At 46.3% G+C, this 22,201-nt stretch overlaps 2 long non-coding RNA genes across 2 annotated transcripts; one reads left to right on the top strand and one right to left on the bottom strand.

The window, feature by feature from the left end:
- Positions 1-1,291: 1,291 nt before the first annotated feature.
- On the bottom strand, positions 1,292-3,440 carry LOC118238358. Its single transcript, XR_004768443.1, has 2 exons — positions 3,077-3,440; positions 1,292-2,003 (listed from the first exon to the last, which is right to left on the bottom strand). It is a non-coding gene; the product is annotated as an uncharacterized LOC118238358 (long non-coding RNA).
- Positions 1,332-12,783, top strand: LOC113834285. Its single transcript, XR_004768441.1, has 3 exons — positions 1,332-1,596; positions 4,191-4,325; positions 7,147-12,783. It is a non-coding gene; the product is annotated as an uncharacterized LOC113834285 (long non-coding RNA).
- The last annotated feature ends 9,418 nt before the right edge of the window (positions 12,784-22,201 follow it).

Here is a 22,201-nt window from a genome sequence, read left to right as displayed (position 1 = left end):
TCTCTCCACTGCATGTAAGTCTCTCCTGCTCTGCTTAGCTGCTCCAGTTTAGAGAGGAAGCAGCACAGGCCCAGTCTCACCTCTACCATCCCAACCTGGCCCTGGTTCCAGTTGCTACCTGTTCAAGTGTCCCTTTCCTTTGGGTGACATCCTCTCTGGGCATGTTTCCTGTCCTGTTGGCAGACTGGATCAGGACCTTCAGAACCTAACAAAGGGCTTGGTATCACAGACTCGAAGCAGAGAGTGAGTCTCAGCCTCTCTTCCTAAGAGGTCTGCATGATCTGAATGTGCCCTTCCCCAAGTCATATCTTGAGACTGAACTGTCAATGAGAGAGTGTTAGGAAGTCATAGATACTGAGGGCAGAGCTCTGACGAATGAGATTGGTGACCTAAAAAGAAATGTGCCTCCACCTTTTCACCATCTGAGGAGACAGAAAAGGCGATACGCATGAGGGAAAGGCCCTCGGCAGACATGAGATCTCCTGGAACACTATTCTTGGATTTCCTAGCCTCCGAACTCAGATAAAGAAATATCTGTTGTTTGTGTATTTCTCAGTCTAGAATAGCCCCCTTTAGCCCACAAGAGCTACATCCCAAACTCCTAAATCTGGAACCACAGAATACCAAGCCCTGTAAATACTGTTTTTTTCCTATGCATTTATATCCATGATTACTTAATTTATAAATCTGACACAGCAGATTAACAACAGCTAATAATAAAATAGAAGTTATAACGTTATATAGGCATAAAATTATCAACATTGTTACTTTTGTTCTTTGATGTCATTGATCAGCTACACAAAGATGGCTGGAATGGGAAATGTCCCTCATGGCCTCATGAATGTCAACACTTGGTTTAGAACCTGAGATGCTGTTTGGGGATGTGGTGGGTCACTGGGGTCAGGCCTTTGAGAGCTACAACCTTCTCCATTTCCCTGCCATTTCCTCTGTGCTTCCAGATCTCCCCCGCCCCCCCAAAAAAACCAAACCTGAGCAGAGCAGCTGTCAGAGCTCCAGCCAACATGCTTCTTCACTGGGATGGTTTTCCCCTAAACAATCCTCTCCTCTCTAAGTTTCTTCTGTTGGGTATTTTGTCACAGTGTCAAGGGAAATAATCCACATATGGGCTATGCTATACCACAAGAGTCTGGTAGCCAGGCTACTACGTGACTAATGGGCATGTTGAGTATTCAGCCAGGGGACTAGACAAAGCAAAGAGTCACAGGTAGATGGGACAGGCAGACCAGCACCTCACCAGTAAGTACCTCACCATCCAGATGAGGCACAGCTGTAATTTTTAAAATTACATTTATTCATTTTGTTTATGTGTGTACATGTGTGGGGTACATCCCATAGCGTGCGTGTACATGAAGTCAAAGGACAAATTTTGGGAGTTGGTACTTTCCTTTCACCATGTGAATCCTGGGGATCAAACTCAGGTCATGGAGCTTAGCAGCAAGCCCCTTTACCCACTGAACTCTCTCACAAGCCCCTGATGCACAATTTAAAATGGAAGAACCATTTGTCTCTGAAAGTTTCCATTTCATATTTTCAGGCCATATTTGATGCACATAACTGCAGGTGACTGAAACTCAGGTAAGAGGGAATGCTGTCATTTGTCACAGGTGCAGGTCCACATGAAGATTAGCCTCTTTCCCCTACCAAGTTCAGATTTACTCATCTCCTTCTCTTACGAGGTGGATACTGAGAACAGCAGGTTTGTCCAGCTACAAAATAGCCTGTTAAGCCAAGGCAACCAGTGTCTTTTTACCAAACATTTGCATACTTGAATGAGAGCATTCTAAAAGCCAAAGATTATCCGCTCCTGGGTGGCTTCCTGTGGTTCCTTGGATCCGAAGTTTGGGGCCATGTCTCTTGGGTAAGCCCTACACACAAGGCTTCCTGTTAAAACCACCGGATTATTAGTAGCTAACCTTCAGATGCACTTGGAGTGCTGTGGCTCTGCCCAGTGGTACAATGCTCGCCTGGCTCTGGTGAGGGTCCTAGTCCATGCCAACAAAGAACAGACAAGAGGTTTCAGAAACTGCTCAGGTACCAGCCCATTCTCAACACCTTTCCTGCCTTACACATGGAGTGTCAGAGCCCCCTTATGAGGTGGGCTCTAGGGGTAGATTCTCTGTAAGGAAAGCAAGAAGTTTTTTTCCCAGAGAGCAGATCTCTAAAAGAAAGTAGCAAAGAGGTCCCAGGCTCTGCTTCCTAAGGAGGCTGAGTACAGCTGGGAGGATCAGATGAGGGAAGTGTATTAGACAAGAGCAGAAGGGCGATGACCAAATGGCATGGAGCCCAGTAGAGGAGGAGGCAGAGTGTCGAGGCAGCAAGAACTTTTGTGGAGAAGCTTGACTCTAAGAGAGTAGGGACAGTGAGGATCTCTACTACTCTTTGGTGTGTGACCCATTGTGTAAGTCTTGACATCCAGCCCTGTATTTTTCCCAGTCTTCTGTAGTTAGAATCACACAATTGATTGGCTTCTGGATATGCCCACAGGCAGCGTTATTCAGTTCACATAAAAAGTTAGGATGAAGCCCAGCATAGTGACATATGTCTGAAATCCTAGCACCTGGGAGGTGGAGGCAGGAGGATCAGGAATTCAAGGTTAGCTTTGGTTCCACAATGAGCTCAAGGCCCACCTGAGTTACATGAGATGTTGGCCCCCAAAGACAAATAATAGCAGCAGCAACAACAAAAACCCACAATTAAAAATAATAGGTATTAGTAGGGTTACTTGTTGACATTTGGAATTCTTGAACACTGTTGGTGGGGATGTAAAATGGTAATGTGCTATCGGCTACAGCATATTCCTTCCTGAAGTCACCATATGATCCAGCAATTGCATGTGTCCAGAGGAATTGGAAATTAATGTTTGAGCAGATATCCACACCCCAGTCTTTATAGTAGCACCATTATAATTACTAATGCAGTGCATACACACGGTAGAACATTGATGAGACTTAAAAAGGAATGAGGACATGACACATGCTACAACACACATGAACCCGAGAACATCTGCTCTGTAATATAAGCTAGTCCCAGACAGACAAACGTGTGAACTACTTACATGAGGCGCCTAGAGTAGTCTTTTCAGATGAAAAGACATTTGGAGACATATTGCAGTGCTGATGGTCACAGAACTAAAAAATGGCCCTCATGCTATGAACTATATCCCTAAACATGGCTGGATGGAGAATGTCCTTATGTGTACTTCACCACTGTTAACAAAGAACCCTACAGTGGTCCTTGAAGTAGGCTCCGTGACTCTCATAAGGTGCAGGAAGCTCAGTAGCTTGCCGAGTTATACATGAAAACCCCGCCCCACTCCCTGTGTGTCACCATCTCCTTGGCACCTGACCGTACAGTTCCCACTCAGGGAGAAGCCCAGGACACCAGGCATGGGCCAGTGCCACAGAGATTGGTCTTGGGGAGCCCTGGTTTCTCTTTGCTGTGCCCTTCCTCCAATACTTGATTTTTCTGGTGCTCATGTTTCCTCCCCTGCCTTTCTCTCATCAGAATACGCTGGGTGGGGGAGGGGCACCTGATCACTCATTTATACGAATCCATGGTGTGAATTTGAATCAATGGACAGCCTCTCCAAGGGGCGCTTGCATTTTAAGCTTCATCACCTTCTATGAAATGAAAGGCTTTGTTTCCTATTGAAGGACTTTCAGGCATCAGAGAGCAAGAGGGGAAGGATCAGAGGGGATCGGTGGCAGGTAGGGCAACCAAACCCAAGAAATGCATTAAATGGCAGAAGCTTTAGGCTGTGTTAGAGGGAGGCCTATTTAATGGACAGGCCGATCTGCAGGGCTTCACAGAGATGTGAAGTGCAAGGCAGGGGAGCTAAGTGGCCAGGCAGTTTACATTAAACCCTCCCGATTGAGCAAGCTTTGACTCCTGATTTCCACACTCCAGACTCTGGTTTGTCATCAGAACTATTCACACCCAGGAAAAGGAATGCAGGGGGCTGATTTCCTTAGGGTGTCATTTTCCCAACAGCTCTCCATTCCTGTTCTCTGCTTGCTGCATGGTAAAATTCCAAGCAGCTGGGCTTGGCAGCTGTACATCTCTGTCCACAGAGCCTGAGCAATGATTTTTTTTTTTTTTTTAATGCATGGCTGGCATAGAACGCCATGCAATGTGTAAGGCAGACATGTATGTGCATGGGTGTCTTTTAGGTGCTTCTGACTCAAGACAGCAGTCCTAGGGAGTAGGAGTGACACTGTGCCAACAGTACCCAGGTTCAGAGCTTGTTCCTGACACAGGCTTCCTGGTTGAGACCATATACCACCCCCTGCCTGTGTATGACCTTGGTAAGTTTAACATTGCCAACCTCACCTCTGTTTCTTACTCTCTGCAATGGGTAACAAATGAGGTGTCTGTGCCGTGGGTCACCACAGAGACAAATGCACCAGCCTGACTGTCACCTTTGTGGGGTATGGAGCTTTATTTCTAGCTCACAGCTTCCTGAGGAGGGACAGTGTAGCCTGAAGCTCCGCCAAATCTCTCACACCCTTCTTGCCAGCTCAGACTGCACATGTGTACCCTGAAGCCCTTGAGGCTGTCATGAGAGTAAACGAAATGCCCTGTGTGCTTTGTCTGGTGTTTCACTCAATAGAGATTAGCTACTGTCACCTTAATAAATATTAAATGAATGCACAACTCAACTGGCATACCTGAATTTGATCTGAGTCAACACTGTAAGAGAAACAACTCAACTCAACAGTAGATAGTACTAAAATATTCATGCATAGCAATGAGATGAATTTTTATGCTAATCATTGACTAAGGATTTCTTGAATGTCAGAGAATGTAATACCAATCAGAGAGACGTCCATGCTTATGAGGATGAGGACACAGCTGAGAAGAGGCCAATTGCAAAAGTGTTAGATAGCTTTGTTGAAGCCCATGAAGAGACAGCTACTTCCTCCTGGTCAGAAGAATTGAATCTGAGTTCTCTCTCTGGTCCTGGGTAGAGAACTCACAGTCTAAACTGCCCAAGATATCACAATTGTCTTCTCATTTAAGAGTGAATCCAGTTGGGCCTGTCAATCACCAGGAGGCTACCCCTCGGGAAAGCCTTTCACCTGAAGATGCTGGAGATAGGAAGATAATTATCCCCTCAATGAGATAATGTATGGATACCCCCAGAAGCACCCCAATTCAGCTGTTTACAGATCTTTACTGCTAAGACTGCCTGTTATCCTCAGTTCTAAGTAAAAAAAAAAAAAAAAATGTAAGCCCCACCCCACCCCCTCTCTTCTTTGGATACTGGCCAAGTCCTCGTAATGTTTGCATTGGTTCTCCATATACTCTCACTCTTTCTTCAACCCCTACCACACCCAGCTGCTTGTCACCCTCCCTTGCTGAACCTACCTACTCTCTTGAACCCTGACTCAAAAGGCAGGTCATTCTCTCTCCATCTCCCTCCTCCACCTCCCTCCTCCAGGCAACTGTGATTCCCTCTCCATCTCCCTCCTCCATCTCCCTCCTCCAGGCAGCTGTCAAGGTTTATAGCTCGCTGGCCCTGTGGTTTACTCTCAGGCTCCAATAAAATAGTCTTTAAGCTTCCCCCTGAGTCTAGTTGAAATTATTTTATTAATGAGACCAAGAATCCACAAAGGGAAACCCCAGTTCCCCTTTGGCCTCTCTTCGGCTCTGCTCTGCCTTGCTTAGTGGCCCCTCTGGGGACAAACTGATCTTAGAGATCATAACATGAAAACCTGAGTTTCAGCAGAGTCGTCCTCACTCTCTAAGCTTGGTGCCTGGAGACTGATGCCTTCCTAGAAGAAGAGAAATTGTGTATTCCATTAAGTTAAGAGATTTTCCTCTCTCAGCTCTGCCTACTTGGCAGGCTGCATGGAGAAGTAAGAGTAAACACAGCTAGTGGTGCTATCTATAAAGAGATGTTCTTAGAATTGCAGCTTACATACAGAGGCCAGGAAGATTACACTGAGACAGAGGTGGGAGGGTGGGAGGGACAGAGACAAAGAGAGAGACACACACAGGGAGAGAGAGATAGACAAAGAGAAACACACACAGAGGGAGAGACATAGGCAGAGAGAGGGAGAGATAGAGACAGAGACAGAGAGGCAAAGAGGGAGAGAGACAGAGCAAAGAAAGAGACATCAAGACAGAGACAGAGAGACAGAGATGGAGAGAAACAGACAGAAACAGAGAGGCAGAGAGAGATGGAGAGAAATTGTATTTTTACATTATGCATGCCCCCAAACCCCAAAACTCCTATGGTGCCCCCCACCCCTGGGAAACTGGACTAAGAGGAAAGGCCCCATGCTCCTTGTGAGAGTTAACCCAGGGGCTGGGGAGATAGCTCTGGCTGCCTTGTGGGCTTTCGGGGCAGATTTTGATCTCCTGGACCCATGTTTAAAAAAAAATGCCAGGCTTGGGGGTTCATGGTTGCAATTCCAATGCCAAGGAAGTGGAGACAGAAGTTCCCTGAGGCATTCTAGCCAGTTAGCCTGGCTCACTTGGCAATTTCAGGTCAGTGAGACTGTCTCGCTGGTGGACAGTACTCAAGGAAGGACACTTGAAGTTGTCCTCTGAGCTCTAAATGACCCCCCCCCCACACACACACACAGGGTAACTCAAGCTCTTTTTGTTCAGTCCAGTTAGGGCCTTCCAGGAACAGTTCAGAGCCCTCCTGTACTTGTCTCTCCTTTTCTTTGGGTTTGGTCTCTAGAGAAGCCTGTGTAGTGTGCTTCCCTGTTTAGTGAGAATAAGCCCTGAGGTTCACACTGGCTTTTCTGACCTCTGTGGGAACAGCCTTCATGGGCCCCCTTGTTCCTGGACGATGTGCCAACCCACCCTCCTCCACCATGTTCACCTGGGTCCTCCTGGGAGATAAGGTCACTGGCCTTCACCAGGAGGCTAACAGCTGAACATCAATACCCATTCTTTACTCCCGCCAAAGTCATAGAACAGTTAGTCAGATAAACTACTACTCAGGAGAAAGACTGCATTCTTCATCCTTCCCAGTGACTAGGCATGGTCACATGTCCTGATCAGTGAGACTAGAGGAATGTGTGGCTAGGCATGGTCATATGTCCTGAGATTTGAGACATGGAGTGTGGGGCTCTGGAGTCGCATACCATGTCTTTTCTTCCTCCATCACAGGCTGGAACATGAGCAGAATGAGGAGCTATTATTGACCACGTGGTGACAGCAACATCCTAGGAAGGATGGACCGGGATTCGAGGCAGCTGGGTCCCTGGAAACCCCAGAATCTACATCCTTTTCTAACATTGTCCAGGCAACCACTTGGCTGTGGTTTAGTTGCTGATTGGGATGTTCCCAGCAGGCTGAATCTCTGATATCCTCTCTCTTCTTTCACCCCAAGCAAGGGTTGAGTCTCTCTTCTCTCACACCTTCTATTGCCTCGAGCCAAGGCTAACAGGCTTACAGGACCATGAAAGCCCAGGCTACAGATCTATTGTTTGGTTTTGTGTGGGGTTTTTGCTTGTTTGTAACTTTGCTTTTTGTTTTTTGTTTGTTTGTTTGTTTGTTTGTTTGACAGATTCTCATTTTGTAGCTTTGGCTGGCATGGAACTTACAGTGTAGATGATGCTGGCCTGAAACTCACAGAGATCCTCCTGTCTCTGCCTCCTAAGTGCTGGGCTTAAAGGCACATGCCACCATCCCCTGGAAGGGGTTTTGTTTTGCCAAGGGTAATCTTGAACTCACAATGTAGTCAAAAACAATCCAGAATTCCTGATCCTCCTATGGTCACCTCCCAAGGGCAGGGATTACATCTAAATGTCACCATGCTGTTTTGACTTTGCACATCTTTAAACTTCGTAATGGTTGTCTGAAATGAGCTATGGGAGAAATATTTACACTATGGAAATTGGCATACATTTTTTCCTTCTGAAGAGCCAGTGTTCAAAGACAGCACTGTCCATGGATGTCTCATCCTGTGGCCAGAGAGAGAGAGAGAGAGGGGGGGGGGAGATCAGAACCCCCCTGAGGCAGCAGCAGCTCAAGGGTCTCTGAGGTCTTCACAGGCAGCAGAGTGCCAAGCCCCGCCTACCATCTTATACCTCCAGAACTCAGCACAACACAGATTTATTTGTCCCAGAGGGACAAAGGGCAGAGAATGGGAGATAGAAGATGTGGGAGAAGGGGAAGGGGACAAGGGAGAGGGGGACAAAGGACAGCCTCTGGGTAGAGAGGAGACAGACGTGACCCACAGGCAATGCAGTTTATAAAGGGAAAAGGGGAAGCCCACGTGAGGATGAGGTGTTTAATTTTAGTTGGGCATGTTAATTAGGTGAGCCAAAGGGGGATTTTGATTGCCAGACTTTAATAGCAGGACTTGGTGGTCAGCCTCAAGAGGAGGAAGTGGCCAAATATGGAAATAGACCTTGGTGGCTAGCTTTAGGAATGTAATCTAATGGTTTTTAGCAAGGCAGAGAGAATGGGGGAAGGGCAAGCCTGTTTCCCGCTCTCAGGCTGGCTAGATTCCCTTCAAGTCTATCCTAAGTCCACATCCCAGGGCCAGTCTCTGCCCTGAACTGGAGACTGCACTGCCCTGGGAGGGCCTTGTTTGACCCATGTAGTACTCAGCAAGGAGAGGCTAGATCTAATCTTAGCTGCCCGGGTGACTCCTGGTGCTTTGAAACCAGCACAGTACTGTCCGGCTGAACATTTGCCAAACTTGACTCACAGAGTATGAGTCCTGACTGAGGCCCATTGGACATTCCGCGAGCAGAGATTCCTGACAAGGCATGACTTGGCATTTTCCCTCAGGTCAGATGCAGCAGCTAGCGGCCGGCCGCACTTCACAGTGCAAAGGCCTGTGTCCTCTACACACCTAAAAGCCCCGAATACTTTTTTATTTCTGGAGTCACTCTAAGGGGCTACAGCCCCTACCTCACTCTGTAGAATTTTTGAAGTGCCTCAGAGCTACTTCCTAGTCTGAATTCCTGCTTCCACAAAATATGGATGCAGCTCCCCGTCCCACCCGGGTTTAGAAGGCTGCCCCCTGCCTCACTGTTCCTAGCAGTCTTCCTATTTGCCCAAAGGCCACCATTGTAATTTTGTCATATGTAACAGATTATGGCTGGAGGTTTTAGGGGTCAGTAGAGGGGTATTTCAGTTCCTGGAGGGGCAAGTAAATGGTTTAAAATGGACAGTGTGGTGTCAGAAATCAGCCTGGCATCCACACCTAAGCAAAGATCTCTGTGGTCAGCTTTCACCTGGTGTTGCCCTGTTTCCAGAGCCCTCTTCTCCGTTCAGGGTCTCCAACCCACATCTCGGCACCACACAGGAAGACAAGGATCATGCAGCTTTATCAGCTAGTGTTGTCCAGTCCCTCTCCTTGACACATTGGCAATACCCTCTCAACTATTTCTGACTCTTTTTATAGCCAACCAGGTCCTGTAAAGACTTAGTAATTCCATAGATGGCCACTTATCACTAAGACCAATACCATCCTTGTGCTTTATTTACGTGGAGTGACTGTCAAAATAAATAAACAGAAATCAGGAAATAGTTTGGTAACTCCACTTCTGGGTTCAGCCCCAAGACTTGAAAGCAGGTGCTCGGACAGTTGTGTGTGTGTGCCCATGTTCAAAGGAACATCATTCTCAATAGCCCAACAGTATGAACACTGAAACGTCTACCAGCAGATGGACCACAGAATGAGGCACATACATACAGTGGACTGGGCTTTTAAAAAGAGTTGCATTCTGACTCACTAACAACACAGAAGAGCCTGTAGACTACGATGCTGGGCTGGAGAGACGGCTCAGTGGGTAAAGGTGTTTACCATGCAAGCAGATCCCACCGAGAAAAGAGAGACCCCCTCAAAGTTGTCCTCTGTCCTCTGACACTGTGATACATGTGTACCCATAAACAAACCACACACACACACACACACACACACACACACAGAGAGAGAGAGAGAGAGAGAGAGAGAGAGAGAGAGAGAGAGAGAGAGAGAGAATAATAAATATCAGCTTCCCAGATACACAAAGGTAGTTGCTGTCAGGAGTTGAGAAAAGAGAGATGGGGGACTATCTATTAATGGACTGTTTTGACTTTAGTAATGGATAATGACAATGGCTGTACCACACAGCATGAATATTCTTAATGTCACTGAACTGAACACTTGGAGATAGACAAAAACAAAACAAAACAAACAAACAAACAAAAAACCCAAACCAAAAAACAACCCCATAAGGATTGTGTATGTATACTTTTTATCACGACCTAAGAACACCTCAGGAGGATCTTGAGTCCTTTTATCCTCTACCTCTGCAGGCAAGGCACCTTCCCACATCCACCCATCCCCAGGGAGCCCCGAGATGGGGGCAGGTGAAGACAGAGGGCTGGGAGGGCCAGCACAGAGACACTGTTGTGACACAGCTGTGCCCAGGCAGCAGAAGGGGCCTCTCCCTGGGGTGCAGTATCAAGGCTTGCTCATAGGTAAGCACCCCCCATTACAGACCCCAAATATTTTGCTGCTTTCTGATTTCACCTGTCTTTTGATGGAGAGCGAACCAGCGCTCTCCCTGGGATTATTCTTCACAATAAGCAGCAAGCAATTAATTGCAGCAGTTGAAATTTATTGTGTGCTTGCCTCAACTCAAAGCCAGCCTCTGCTGGCTGTTTATTTTTCACTGTTGATGCATTGCACACAGCAGCCCCAGAGCATCTGAATTTAGGGCACACACACCATTGTGCAGCATCCCCACTGCCACCTTCCCCTGATCTGACCTCATGCAATCCAGAGCTCAGAGAAGGGAACTCTTGATTGCTGGCCTACAGAAACAGTTGGGAGCAGAGGAAGCTTTGGGTTTTGTGCCTGGTGCACGTGGCTGGTGACTCAATTCATTTCAGGGTGCCCAGTCAATAAATCCTTACTAACCTGCCAGCACAGGCCACCCCCACGCCCCAGCTGTCACAGAAACCACCAGAATCTGAGGCTCTCTCTCAGATGAGCAGGAAGCACTCTAGCCTGTATCCTCTTCAGGACTGCACAGATGCCAAGGGGCATCTTCTGGCTTCCCCACCTCCCAGCCCCACCTCCTGCCTTACCCCATGTCACCTCACCCTACTCCCCACCCTGCCAAGTGACTGTCTAGAAAGGACTGTAAGTGTTGGTGCCTAACAAGGCAGAACAAAGGCCTGTGTGCTCATTGAGTGCCATTTGGAGTGCATGACAATTTCAGAGCACAAATGGAAAAAGAAAAAAAAAAGAGAGAAAGAAGGCTTGAAATCTATAGCTGGCTTTTATCAAACCAGGACTTGTAGGTCTTGCCTGACAATCAGCCAGCAGCTCCAACCCACGAGGGACACTTCTCACGCGCAGCTTCTGGCTGGCTATTAGCTCCCAGCAGCCTTCTGACCCTTTTTCCAGGGAAGTAACAGCTGGCAGCTGGCAAGGGGCTGGCAGAGTGGGCAGCTTTTGCATCTCTGGGAAAGGATGTAAGATTGGCAGGAAAGGAGGCATTTAAAATATGACTATTATAAGCATTTTCCACTCGCCTCTCCTTATTATGCGTTTGGATTCTGGCTCTGATTGCTAAAATGTATTGTGTGCTAAGGAGCCCCCCTCCCTTAACCGTAGATGTCCCAGCTTTTTCTCTGGGACTAATACCAGCCTACATAATGATGGATTCTGTGAGTGTTTTCTACTCAGCTCTCTTTCAAACAATTCTTAGCAGCAAAGAGGATGGACAGATGGCCATGAGACCCAGTTCAGGTGTGGGGCTGGTGACTCATCGAAACAGCATTAGCTCTCTTGGGCCTGTTGGGCAAGGCCTTGTGTGGTACCATGGCACTAGAGAGAAATGGATTTGGGGATGGAGTGACGTGGAGATGTATTAGCTGCCAGTAGAATGGATAATGTTGAATTTCGCCTGTTCTCTTTCTTGTATGTTCTAACCAGCTCTCCATCTTGGATCAGAAAGGGTGGTGGAGGTGGGGTCATGCACCAGGAAGTGGCAAGCAGAGCAAAGTGAGGGGACAATACCCCTCAGGGGAGTGGAAGGACTTTTGAGACAACTTCATGCTTCCAAGGACCTGTCCAGTGATGGTTAGGGCATTATTTGTATACCCTCACAAGAGGAGGACTGGGGTTCAGATTCAGGAGGCAGTGGCTGTGAGAGAAGGAAGAGAGGACATTCCACCTTCCGCATGGACTGTTGTTAATTATGCAGATGAATTGATACAAAGGCTTTAAGTTGGAAGGGACAGCTGTCATCTTGTTCCCACTCCAGCCCTGCATCAGGACCACATGGACTTTCCTGTGTTCAAAAGCCCCAGAGACAGGCTGCACCATTCATCCCTTAGTGGAGGCACTTCCTTGTCTGAAGGCTCATGGACCTGAGGTTTCCTTGCAGTCAGGAGTGTCCAGTGCCCTGTCTGGAGGAGCTAATGCATGCTGAGGGGCTAAACTGGCCTTGCTCAGTGGAACTTTGTCTTCTGTGGCAGCAACTTTGATGTGTGACTAAGAAATAAAGCAACAAAGGCAAATGTACTGAGCTTATCAAAGATAATGGCTGCGGCTTCACCAGAGAAACCAGTACTCTTGCTGGTGCCATTATGCTGACCCTGAGGAACCAAACACATTTCCTGTGAAGTAAAGAATAACACTTAGCTGTTCTTGTCAGCCCACAGCAAATGTAAAATAGGCAAAGTTCAGTATTAGAATTTTCCTACCCACTTGCTTACTGTTTCCCAGCTTCACCCCACCCCCAAGGTATTTACTGTTCTCCAGTGCCAGGAAAACAAAATAAACTACTTTATACTAAAGTGTCATTGATTCCCAGTGAATTCTACCCCAAGGACATTCGAAGTCTAGGTCTATCTGGATTCAATCAAGAAGGACAAACTACACTATAATTTGAACAGGCAACATATAAAACAAAGAATTGTTCATTATAATAAGGGATTAAGCCAACAAAGAATTGGCTAATAAAAAGTAAAGAGAACTCTAAAGGATACACGAATGGCAGGGGGAAGGAACAACCCTCGGAGGTTGAGATGAATGCTCGAGGGCCAAGTTCCAGACCTTGCTGAAGAGGGCACAGCAATGGCACAAGACGGTAGAGAAGTCTCTGGGACATGGCAGTGGAGACACATAGGTTGTCTTCTGGGTTGTCAAAAGAAGTTGGTCAGAGAGCTCACCTCAGGCACTCTGCTGTACACCTTGAGGTGGGGAGGTGCCAGGGAACAGCTCTCTTAAGTGCTACTGGTCACTGAGTATCCCAGCAGCTGGTGCTGCAGAAGCTGGAGAGCTGCCGATGTGGCAAGCATAAGGGCACTAGGGCAAACATCACTTCTTCACTGCCTCTCCGGGGCCTTCTACTGAAAAGCTTAACATTGTACTCACCACAGAGGAAAGAGTCAAAGGACACAGCTCCATTTTTGAAGAGTATTCAATGAATACTCTTCAGTGAATAAGAGGCAGCACCTTGACAATTAGCACATACTTTAAAAGATAGGTAATGAATGGTTCCGTGATAAGAATGCTTGCTGTGCACGTGTGAGGACCTGAGTTCGAATCTCATCACCCACGTTTAAAAAAAGCCAGATATGGTCAATGTGCCTGTAACACCAGCATTATGGGGCAGTAACAGGCAGGTTTCTGGAGCTCTCTGGCTAGATGACCTAGCCAAAACATTAAGCTTCAGATCCAGAAAGGGAATAAGGCAGACAGTGGCTAAGAAGACCCATGACATCCTCCTCTGGCCTCTGCATACATGCACACCCAAAGTATTAAAGACAAAAATGAATGCACTCAACACTCAACAGCACAAGACCTCAGCCATAAGTGTGTGTGTGTGTGTGTGTGTGTGTGTGTGTGTGTGTGTGTGTGTGTGTGCATATGCCTGTGTGAGTTCCTGTGAAGGCTAAAAGACAACAACCTCAGGTGTTGCCCTCCTTAGACACACCACCCACCTCATCTTCTAAAAGGGAAGACTGGTATTGTCATGTGAGTTCCAGGGATTGAACTCAGGTCCTCATGCTTACAAAGCAAGCACTTTACCAATTGCTCAGACCCCATCAAAGGAGAGGGGGCCATCCCTCTTTGGAGTTGTTTTTATTGGGTATTTTATAATTTACCTATTTGTGACTATTGTCTGTTGTGGGGGGAAGGGCACATGGGTGCTATGGTGTGCATGTGGGGGAATTACTCTGTGGAATTGGCTCTCTCCTTCCACCTTTACATGGGTTCCCAGGATCAACCCAGGTTTTTGCTGCAGGCTCCTTGCTCACTGCATTAGTTACAGCTGCTAGTGCTGTGATGAAACACTGTGACCAAAAGCAGCTTGGGGAGTGTGGTGGTTTGAATAGGTATGGCCCCTACAGACTCATGTGTTTGAATGCTTGGCCTATAGGGAGTGGCTTCCACTGTGACTCCACTGTGGAAGCAGGCTTTGAAGTCTCATATATGCTCAAGCCACGCCCAGTGGGACAGTTCACTTCCTGTTACCCAGGCCAAGTTGTAGAATTCTCAGCTCCTTCTCCAGGGCCACATCTGCCTGCATGCTACTGTGAAGATAATGAACTAAACCTTTGAAACTGTAATCCAGCCCCAATTAAATATTCCCCTTTATAAGAGTTATCATGGTCATGGTGTCTCTTCACAGCATGAGAAACCCTAACCGAGACAGGGAGTAAAGGGTTTATTTGGCTTACATATCCTGAATCACAGTCCACTGAGGAAAGCCAAAGCAGGGACTCGAGCCAGGCAGGAGCCTGAAGGCAGGAGCTGATGCACAGGTCATGGAGGAGTGTGGCTTGCAAGACTTGCCCAGCCTGCTTTCTTATAGAACCCAGGACCACTAGACCAAGGTGGTCCCACCCACAATGTACCGAATCCTCCCCCATCAATCACTAGTTGAGAAATGCCCTACAGGCTTGCCTGCAGCCTGATCTTACAGAGGTGTATTCTCAATTGAGGCTCCCCACCTCAAGTTGACATAAAACTGTCTGGCACATCCACTAACCCATCTTGATGGCCTTACCAGGTATTTTATTACAGTACAAATCCTAACTAATACACCCACAGAACAAAGTCTCCACGAGACTCAGCATCAGGGAGTCTTGTCTTTTCCCTCCTTTCTGGGAGTTGGTCATTGTCCCAAATAGGCTGGAAGTGGGTGCACATAACAGGATGCACAAAAGAAGCCCCTAGGCTCAAGTAAGTTCCAAGCAGGCTCAGCTGCCCTGTAGAGGAGCCTGGGGTTGGCAGGCATGCTTCTCACCCCAGTCTCTCCTTATTCGTAGTTGTCTCCATTTCCAAGTGTTCAGAACTCTTTATTTCCTCCATCTTACAACACACACATCTACCTTAAATATGTATCGAATACTTCTACACATTTTCCATCAGACAAACCCACTATGGACTCTTTGGATGTGGGTGGTGGAAAAGGAAATGCATGTGGGCTTCCTTCCACTCTGCAAAATCTAGCAAGGTACCCTTCGTAGTCCTCGGATTTCAGATTTTTATGGCCGCCAGACTTCCTACAGACCAGGAGACCTCTCTAATAAGACCTCAGCTTGGGGACCTACAGCCCCCGAACCTTTGTGAGGTAAGGCCTCTGGAGAGATCCTCAGTCTGTGTGACACGGTGGGGTCAACACCGATCTCCTAAGCTCTGTGCACTGTGAGCCAACATCCTACAAGTAAATCACATTTAACAGCAGCACCGTGCAGCATAAAGTTTATGGAGGATACACATAAATTTGGGTCTGGAAAGAACAGTTTCCTGTGGTGACAGGCAGCTAGGCTGGCGTGCTTTTACGCACAGCACCCCAGTTATGGGGATGAGTGCTATCAGCTGGAGGCCTCGGTAGCAGAGAGCAGAATGAGTGTTTGCACGGAGAGAGGGCACGCTGGCACCTGGCATCTGAATCCAAACTCCCAAACTGCTTTTAATGTTGTGGAGATGGCTAGATACACTGGAGGTCACTCCCTCTGAACACAGGCAGACTTCTTTCTGGAGGTTTTGGTGAACTCCATGGAAGGGGAGGGGGAGGAGAAAGGAAGAGAGCATATTTTCATTCTCCTGCCTTCCACGGAGTTCTACTTTAGGATTTTGTTTAGGACCAAGGACCTCTAAAAGAATGCACTAAATCTGACGTCTTTGGAGGCTTTCATACTGACATTAATATGGCCCTGTCCCTGATAGTTTGCCTCATGATCTGCATTTTCAGGTTGTCACTGTGATAATTCTGAGTGCAAGGGACCACGGAGTCTGCAGGGCTGAGGACTTCTTTTGTGTCCTGCCCCCCCCCCCAGTCCCCAGGCACCTGTGAGCCCATCCACATGTTGTAAAGCAAAGCATCACTCTCAGGAAAGGGGAGGATGGACTTGGGAGGATGAAGGTGAGACTGGAGTGTTGACTGGAAGCTAGAGTGTTATCCTGAGGAGATGTAAGGTGATCCATCTCTGTTAGATGAGGGCACCCCAGAACCACTGCCTCCCTGCCCCCTAAGAAGCCAGCGAAAAAGAGGCAGACTGAGGGTCTAGTCTCAGATGCACACAGGAACCCAAGGTGGCTGCTCTGCCTCCTCAGACCAAGGAGAGGAGAGGTGTGGGTAGAGGTGGCAGAGTGTGTCCCAGAGTGAGTTATGACCTAGAAAGGTTTGCACAAAAGCTGAGCCTCTTGAGAGGAAGCAACATAGGTGTGCAGAACACTGGCAGGGCTCTATTAGTCCGTGTTGGGCTTCTGGCCTCTCATCTTCTTAGCTGTATAGCCTGGGCAAGTTTTTTTGAGCTGTGATGTGGGGGTGACAGGCCTTACCGTGTGCCACTGTTTGAAACAAGGCCTGGATGAAAAGGTGACTTAGGAGGACATCTCTTTCCTGCCCCACACCATCTCCTGAACCCAGAATCTACTGGTGACACAGAAGGCTCAATACTTCCCAGGATCCTGCTCCATCACCTAGGCAGTGTGGGCTGGTGGGAAGTGGAGAGTTTGCAGGTCCAGCTTTTCACCTCAGCACTGTTGTGGTGTATGGGTCACACCCAATCTTCCTGGCTCTCCATTTCAGAAGACTGACAGATGACGCTCCATTTCCTATGTCAACCATGCTCTGCACTCAGTAAGTCACCTCAGAAGTACCTTCTGATAGGGGATACTTTCATACCCATTTTACAGGTGAGGAAATTGAGGAAGAAAGGTCACATACAATTTTATAGGTATTCCCTCATGATGAGATTAATACCCGAGAGCAGTAGATTCTACAAAGAAAGTTAAGGCTTAAAAAAGTTTCACACGGCACTTTTTTATTTTGTTTTGTTTTGTTTGAGACAGTGTTCCCTCTATGTGTAGCCCAGGTGTCTCAGAACTCACTAAGTAGACTAAGCTAGCTTCGAATGCATGGAGATAGGTCTACCTTTGCCTCCCTAGCACTGGGATTAAAGGCGTGCACTACAATGTGCAGCTTTAACACTGTACATTTATGCCTTTGTAAAGTCTCCTAAATGAGTACTCTCCCTCCCTCCCTCTCTCTCTCCCTCTCTCGTACTCTCTCTCTCTCTCTCTCTCTCTCTCTCTCTCTCTCTCTCTAAATCGACGAGCTTACTGAATGTTGTATTGCAATCCACTCTTAAACAATACAGATAAATGGGCTGTCATATATGTGTGGTGCACTAGGTATGTGTGAGTCAGAAGAGGGTATTGACCCCATGGAGCTGCAGTTACAGGAGTTATGAGCCACTCAGCATGGGTACTAGGAACCAAATTCAGGTTTTCTGGAAGAGCAGCAAATACCCTTAACTGCTGAATTGTCTCTCCAGGGCAAGCCTAAGTTTTCTAACTATTGAATACAGTTTATCAGTTCTTGATTATTTAGTTTGAATAGCAATAATCTGAATACCACTTTAATTGCTTTCAGATGGTTGGTTAAGTGTAGCCACCATATGAGCCCATATTTCTATTCCACACACTAAGAGAATTAAAAACTTACACCTACACAAATGCTCAGAGCAGCCTTATTCTCAACAGTGCCAAAGAAGAAACAATCCAAATGTCCATCAACTGATGAACGAATAAATAATAAATGGAATGTCTTAGTTAAGGTTTCTATTGCTTTGAAGAGACACTGTGACCATGGCAACCCTTATAAAGGGAAACATTTAATTGGGGCAGGCTTATAGCTTCAGAGGTTTAGTCCATTATCATCATGGTGGGAAGCATGGTGGAATGCAAACAGGATGCTGGAGAAGCAGCTGAGAGTTACCTAGATCGTCGAGCATCAGGAAGAGAATGTGAGACATTGGGCCAGGCTTGAGCATCTGAAACCTCAAAGCGCACCCCCCCCCCCCCCGCCACTTCCTCCAACAAGGCCACACCTATTCCAACAAGTCCATACCTCCTAATAGTGCCACTCCCTAGGAGCCTATGGGGGCCAATTTTATTCAAACCACCACATGGAATATTAGTCAGCAACAACAACAAAAAAAATCAAGAATCAATGTATATTATGTCATCAATGAGCCTTGAAATCATACTAAGAGTTGCAAATTGCCACATGCTGCATGATTTCTACTAAATGAAATGTCCAGAGGAGATAAATGCACAGAGGCAAAAGTAAATCAGTGGATGCTGAAGAGCAGGGAGAGGACTGTGATTGGGAGAGTGATGGGTAATAGGGTAATAGGGGATGGTTCCCCTCCCCCACCAGGATGATGAAAATGTTCGGAAGTGGATGAGGGTGACGGCAACATGGGGCAGTGAATATTTAAAAATACATTGAAGTCTATAATTAAAAGGTATGCGGCATGTAAGTTATGTTTCAGTAATGCTTTTGATAATTTATAAGTAATTTTGACCATAATCTAGTTTTGTTTCTTTGATACAGTGTCTCCCTGTGTTCCCAGGCTGGTCTCTAACTCCTGGGCTCAAGCCATTGTCTCGCATCCACTTTTTGAGTAGTCGAGCAAAGGTGTATGCCACCAGGACTGGCCATGATCTATTTTTATGGGCTGAACTATGTTTTCCTAAATTGATATTTTTAAGCCTCAACTTCCAGTACTCAGAATGTGACTTCATTTTAATTAATATAGGGCCTTTAGTGGGCTTTTAAATTGAAGTGAAGTCTTTAGGGTAGGCCTCACTTTGTCTGGGGTCCATGTGACAGGAGGTTAGGACACACTGAGAGACACCAGAGATGTGTGTGCAGGGAAGAAATGCTATCTGAGGGTAATGACAGGGAGAAACAAACCAAACTTTTGGCTTATAGCATTGTGTACTTCTGCTCTGTTTTGTTTGGTTTTTGAGACAGGGTTTCTCTGTATATCCCTGGCTATCCTGGAACTTGCTTTGTAGACTAGGCTGGCCTCAAATTCAGAGATCCACTTGCCTCTACCTTCCAAGTGCTGGGATTAAAGGCATGCGCCACCACCACCACCCAGCTGTTTTTTTTTTTTTTTTTTTTTTTTTTTTTTTTTTTTTTTTTTTTTTTTTTTTTTTTTTTTTTTTTTTTTTTTTTTTTTTTTGCATCACCATTTGTGCACTTTGCTTGGCAGTTCCTAAACTAATGCATCCATGTTGACTGTTAGCTTCTTCAGTCATGAACAGTCTGAAATAAGTCAGTATGAAAGCTTCTAAAGAGGCCAGTGAGATGGCTCAGCAGTGAAGAAGGTGTGCTGCTCTTACTGACGACCTGGGCTTGCTTCCCAGCATCCACAGGGCATACAAGCACCTGTAAGAGCAGCTATAGAGGATCTGGCACCTTCTTCTGGACTCCACAGACGTCTATGTTCATGTACACACACACACACACACACACACACACACACACACACACACACACACACTCACATACAATTTAGAAATAAATCTGTAAAAAAAATTGTTGATTTTAAATACTTCCAATACTAGGCCATGTTTTTTAGCACTTGGAAAGTTGGTTTTTATGAAAATATTATAATTATTGTTATTATTTATATTACTACTTATGTGTTATACTGGGGGTCAAAAGCTTGCATGTGAGGCAAGCACCCTACCCTGGAGCTATATTCCCTTCATGAAAATATGAAACTATTTTGATAAACAACACCTCAGAATTTCTGAGGCCTCCCTCCCTTCAAATTCAGAAAAGTTGAGATTCTCTAAATTTAGGAGGAAAGGAAATTACTGGAAATAAAACTTTGAGGTATACAGCATTCAGAATCAACAATTCTCAGCATGCACATTTCTGAAGCCAAATTTCCCGAAAGTAAGTAATTATGCTGGATCCTCGATCCTATTCAACTAAAAATGTTCCCATCTGTATTCATGCTTTGGAGTTCAATGAAAAGTTCAAAAATAACATGGAAATGGGCAAATATTTTGGAAAAGCCTACAAATCTATTTTGGATTATACTTTTAAAAATGGAAACTTTTAAGGAATTACAGTAATTAACTTCATTTTCTAGCTTTGGGGCAGGGGGAGACTTGGGAAGTAAGTGAAGCTTAACCACAATGAACAAAGAAAGGAAGGTGTGACCCAAAATTAAAAAGAGCTTCAAGGGGCAATGGCTTGCTTCTTGGGGAAATGTGTTTCACAGGGAAGAGGGAGCTGATTCAGGTGCCATTAGTAAGTTCTCGTCACGAAGAGTATGGCTCTTAGCTCTAGTTTCTTCTAAGCTATGGCAGTTCACCACGTTGTCCACTTTGACTGAGAATCACCATGGAAACACTTATCTGAGTATGTCTCTGAGTGTCTTTCCAGAGAGAGTTAGCTGAGGAGGGATGCACTCTGGATATGATGCTCTCTGCTGTGGGCCCGAGCACTTGGCTGGGTAAAAAGGAGCTGCCATCCATGGCTTTCTGCTTCCCACTGCAGAGGACTGGCTCCTCTTAAGTTTTCTCTCCCATGACGGACATACCCCTCCTCAAATCATGAGACAGATAAACCCTTCCTCCATTAAGTGACTTTTGGTCTGGTATCTTGTCAGAGCAATTAGAATACATAGGCCAGATGTTAAAAATGAATAAAAGCCACTTTGGTGACATTCAAGTCAGTGTGACAATGGGGAGTCAGAAAATTTTCCCAGTGTCACTTAAGGCCCAAATGATTCTGGGCCCACCACCTGATCTGTAACTATGGCTGTAAATGATATCAAAAGCCTTAGTCCTGCCTCCTATTCCCCTTTGACATATTTTGGAAAGCCCACATGCCAGGAGTGGGTATACTTGTAAGCCCCACTGAAATGTACTTGGTCATGTGACTTGTCTCGTCAACTGCAGTAGTACTTTCTCGTCAGGACTGCCAGCCTGCAAATAACTACACAGAGACTTAATATTAATTATAAAACTTGGCCTCTAGCTTTGAATTTTTCGCAACTAGTTTTTTTTTTGGGGGGGGAGGGGGGGTTCGAGACAGGGTTTCTCTGTGGCTTTGGAGGCTGTCCTGGAACTAGCTCTTGTGGACCAGGCTTGTCTCAAACTCACTTAATTAACCTGCTTGTATTAATCTACGTTTTGCCACATGGCTTGATTACCTTTCCTCTGTACCATATATCCGAATTGCTCAGCATCTCCCTGGCATCTCTCTCGCACCTCCATTCCTTCCTCTGACTTCCTCTCTGTGCCCGGAAGTCCCACCTATTCTCTTCTGCCTAGCTGTTGTCCATTCAGCTTTTCATTAAACCAACCACAGTAACACATCTTCACAGTGTACAAGAAGAGTATCCCACAACAGTCTGGTAGAGATCGTGATGCAATCAAATCTGGAAATCCAGGCATAGTATGAGAGGCTTGACTTGATATAGATGCTTTGGTGATAGTGTTACACCTGAATTCCTTAGGACATTGCTGTCCTCTTCCCAGGCTCCAGGACAAGGGGATGCCGTCATACCTGGATTTGACTTGAAGCTGGTAGCCAAGTCCTAGGAAGGCAAACTGAAACTCTGAGCTTGCAAAGCAGTCCAGAACAAAGGCGGTGGCTCACCTGCAGACCCATGATAGGAAGGGACAATACCTACAATTTGAAGCCATTGAGGTTTGGAATCTTTCCTGTAAGCACAATGCTACTATGGCAACAACTAACTAATGCAACTGCTGTTCTAGACTCTCAAAGTGCGATCCTGGACACTTGCATCTGAATCATCTAGATGCTCATTAAAAATCAAGGATGAAGAGGATGAGGAGGAGAGGGGATAGCTCAGTCAGTAACAGTGCTTGTTGTGCAAACATGATGACCTGTATTTGATCCTTTGCACCCAC

The sequence above is a fragment of the Cricetulus griseus genome, chromosome 2 (genome assembly GCF_003668045.3).
Source record: "Cricetulus griseus strain 17A/GY chromosome 2, alternate assembly CriGri-PICRH-1.0, whole genome shotgun sequence".
Classification (NCBI taxonomy): Eukaryota; Metazoa; Chordata; class Mammalia; order Rodentia; family Cricetidae; genus Cricetulus; species Cricetulus griseus.
The sequence above is the reverse complement of the archived record's forward strand: the minus strand, read 5'-3'. Positions and strand labels throughout refer to the sequence as shown.